Source organism: Corvus brachyrhynchos, unplaced genomic scaffold (genome assembly GCF_000691975.1).
Source record: "Corvus brachyrhynchos isolate BGI_N302 unplaced genomic scaffold, ASM69197v1 scaffold6, whole genome shotgun sequence".
In the NCBI taxonomy this organism is placed as follows: domain Eukaryota; kingdom Metazoa; phylum Chordata; class Aves; order Passeriformes; family Corvidae; genus Corvus; species Corvus brachyrhynchos.
This window is the reverse complement of record NW_008238632.1, coordinates 533,123-537,596: the sequence shown is the minus strand read 5'-3', so window position 1 is coordinate 537,596 and position 4,474 is coordinate 533,123.

Sequence of the window (4,474 nt, the reverse complement as noted above, 5' to 3'; positions counted from 1 at the left end):
GAACTCCCCCTCCGAAAGTACCGGCTGGGAGGTCAAACAGCACCGACCCCCGATTGCCTCCTAAAGTGCGGACTGGGATGGAAAATCCTCCCTGCAGCTAAACACTGGCTCTCCTGGTTGCCAAAGGCTACGCATCACGTATGCTGACTTTAACAAGGATTATTGCTGCATTAAAGGAAGCCACTGCAATTACTCTGAAGAGCCCAGGCTTAATTTAGCGCAGCAAACACATCATTAAAAATTGCCATACGTGCAGCTACAAACAAGGACTGGCTGCAAATAATGCTTTAGTGTTCATGATGTTTGTATCTTTCCCGCTGACAGCCAGCCAGTCGTGGTGAGAGCAGAAATGTGAAATTCTGAGGGAGGTTAGAAAGCTTTTTAAAAAAATCTGGAGCTCACTGCACGCATTCTGTTTACAAGCAGAAGGGGAAAATTTGGCAACTCCTACGTGTAGCAATATTCAGGACTTACAAAGACTGACTGAGGAAGAGGATGCAATCCAACCATTATAGGGTGGTCCCTGCTTGAATACACGCATTTCAGAAGCTTTTAAGGACAGAAACAGAGGAGTGGTAACTTTATTTAGGTCAAGTTCTGGGAACAGGATGAAGGCCTTTCAGTGAGTCAAAAGAAATCCTGCCTCAAAAGATGGCTGTTTGTTTCCTGTATTCAAGGGTGAGGACACTGAAGTGTATATGCTGCCAAATTTATTTTTAAGAGTGCTTTAGCTGATTTTCGCTGATACTCATTGAACTTGTGCAAGTGATATGCCACCACTTTTCCAGACGTAACCAAAGCTAATGGAAGCTAATGGAATTCTTGCTGTCCTCCATTTCTGCTAGCAGCCGTCTTCACTGTAGCACTGCTGCCATTGTGGAACAGTGCATTACATTTTAATCTCTGTTTTTGCTCAGCCTTACAGTTGAGCTGCCCATACTCTGTCTCATAATTGTCTTTCAAATATCTATCTCTTTACCATACACCATCTTAGCAGCATGGACAAGACAGAATGTAACAAGTTTGGGGTTTTATCCTAAAGCTCAAGCATGACAGGAGTGCTAAAACCACCCCAGCATATTGTGTCTACATAAAACCATATGCTTCTGTTCATTCCAGTCACAGTCTCAGCTAAGAAACTGCAGGATCCAATAGTACATCTGATTGACAGTTTAGTTCCCGGCTGTTGTCTAAACCTCAGTGTAAAGACAGACCAGCAACTTTCATCTTACATGCTTTATGCCTGTAACTGTTGAGTCCTCATATTAGAGCTGTAAGCCTTGTGGAACAATAAAAAATTGTTGCATAGACTTTGATGTGTCAAGTGCTATCTTTAAAAATAATTCAGTCAATTTCTTCTCCGGGATCTGCCTTAATCCATTTTGTGGCAGTCAATATTGTGTGTTAGATTAAGGTTAAAGATGACAGAAAGTTGCCATCTTGATTTCCTGTGGTTTCCTCAAAAACCCTAGTGCAGATTAGGATTAGGTTGAGAGAACAACAGGAAGGGCTGAAAAACTGGATCTGCTGATGGATCCTGCAAGACTGAGAAAAAAACTAGAAATGTAGATTGGCGTGGGACATCCCATGGCTGGAGACAGTGGGAATAGAAGAGCAGTTTATATTGGTGAAATTGCAGGCTGAGTGAGGGCTGTAGACAGGATAAAATTCATTAGCATTAGATCTGAGACTGAGAAGCTAAAGGTGCTGTAAGGTTTGTGTTTAAGGTCAAGAAGCAAAGGCAAATGTATGTTTTTGCCCTGTTAGATTTGCATAGTCTGTGATTTGTCATCTTCTAAACGGGAAGTTCAGCTGGAGTAAAGGCAGGGGAGGTGGGGAGGAGTTACATTTACTGGTAATATTTGGGATTGAAGGAGTTGATGAAGTACTTCCACAGTTGAGCCATTGCCATAACCCTAAATTTAGCTTTAAGTGTCACCCTAAGCCTCTTAAGGAATTAACAATAGTTTCGTTTGCCAAAATGACCTGTTATCCTAGTACTGCCTGGCCAGTGCTCTTCCCCTGCAGTCCTCAACACTATTCTGAAACCTAAAAGCTTTCCCTATAATCCAGTCATCTTTTACAACCATGAATTAAACATGACTATTTCCTTTTTTTTTCCCCACTATCATAAGTCCTCATTCCAACTTGGCAAGCCTTACGGTTCCCATCAAAAAGCTGTGGCATAAAGGGGCCAAAACCCTAATAATCAAGTTGCTTTTAACTGTCACAAAAACTGTTGTCAGTTGTTGATTCCTATGGGAACAAACTACCATCTTAGTGGTCTGTCTGAATTGTAATAATAAATGTTGTGCATTTGTGTCCCTCACAGCTGTTTAGGATCTCTCAGTATACTTAACTTACAGCAGCCTCTTGCTGACTGGAAGCCTTGATTGACCTCAAATCAAACAGTGAACTAGCAAGACAGTGAGGCTTAGAGCCAAGTTTATTTTAAAGCCTTCAGTTTATTGTTGCTGCTACCATCCCAGGCATTTGCTAAAGCTGTTTCTAACTGGCAAAGGGGGAATTGTATGAAAAAGAAAAGCTTATTTTTTCACATTAGTGTGCAAAAACAGACTCTAGAGAATCACAGTCTCTGCAAGAATCAATTGCTTCGTGGATTTCGCCTAAATTGTGCCAATACATAGTAGCCTTATGTAATTTCCAGCTAATTAGCTGGTTTATTACCCAAAAATTGTGCAGGTGATGGGGATCTCACAGGAGGACTCACCGAGGCTGTGTACCAACTTAACATCAACCAAGAGTTATGCCTTCAGTTTCTGCCTAATGGCTGTATCTGAAAAGATTCTAGGGAAAAGTTTGAATGTCCAGAAATTGGAGCTGTGACTTTATTTGCAGACATGTAAAACACATTAAAGGCATTTTCACTTGCTGTGCACTAAACTTTTGCAGAATCACAGTTCTAACTTTCTGCAGAAGTCCCTTTAATTTCTTATAGTGTCTCTTCCAGGCATAAAATTGTCATGATATTTCTGTGAACCTAGGAGTTTTGAACCATTGGTTACAGACAAAAAACTTGAGTAAAGTATTGCTGGCTGAAATTTTAGTGAAGACAGTAGTTGAGAAGTTTGACAATATACAGCAGTTCAAAATTAGCTTTCCAAGTGGAAAGTAATATTTTTCTTCACAATTTTCTTATTTGAAAAGTGTCTACTAGGTATAGAGACAGCACACAGTTACCTGATCAACGTGAACACTACTAAAATGACAGATGAACTTAATAGTTCCATGTTGAGGTAGCCTGTGTCTGCAGTGTACGTGTTCTTTACTGATTCCAAACTTTTACCCCATGGCCCAGTTTGCAGCTTGGAACAGCTTTATCTGTTTTTGCTGTACAGTGATCTCAAATGATAATATTTCCAAGTAGGGAAATCTGTAGTGAAGAGAGTTTGAATAACAAAAACAAAACACAAATACAGAAAGGATCTGGTTGGAGAAGGGAGGGGGTGTCCCTGATTGCAAGTTGTGGGTGATATTTAGATTAGCTGTGCTCCTTCCTAGACTTGCCTTTCTTCCCTTTTTAGGTCATTTTCTTTCTTGTAAAGATACAGAGAAAGTGTTACTGCAATTTCCAAATGTTTCTGCTAATTATAGAAAAGAGAAAGGCAGCACATGGTATGCAGTCTTGCTTGTAAAGAGGCAAACATTTATATTATGTGATAAGCTGATTTAGATATATTAGTGATTTGGGTAAAATGTTCATTGCTGAAAAATTTAGACAGCCAGTATTTCTTCAAAGCGATTGAGATAAATATAAAAGAAACCCTATTCTAGTTTAAGTTAATTATGTTGATTAATCTAAAGTAATCAATCTATGGACCCAGACCTTCTAACTGAATTCTAACTGTCCCTCTCATAACAATTATGATAGAACTATGAACTAATGCTCTCACCATTAGTTCTAATTTGACAATACAGCAGCTAAGAAATACTTTTATAGTCTGAAGACTGAAAGAAGACTGAGAATTAAAGAACTTGTTACCAGATAAGCACTGCTATTCATAATTTTTAGTTTTAAGTTGAGCTATGTGAGAGCAGTGATAACTGCATGAACCATTTTAGCTGCTTATTGCTAGGAGTAGCCTTTTGTGCAGACTAAGCTCCACAAGTTCTGTCAGGACTGACCATTTTAGGAATTGTGCTGGAAAATTATACTGCAACAATAGGTAGGGCACTACAGGAGATGGTTTCCACTTTCTGCATGGGGGTTTATGCAGCATGTTTTAAAAAAAGTATGTTATTTTTAGAAGTAACTAGGCAGTATAAATATGCAATAACATTACAGTAAACATTACAGAAATACATACAGGAATAACTCATCTGGTAGGTTTCTTTTTTCAACATCCAATAAAGCCATCTCTGCATCCTGCCCAGCCTCGTACACCTTGGGAGCTGGAAAAAGTCCCAACATATTTCAGCACAGGGCCCTTTCAGGATGTCCTATCAGCCTTAT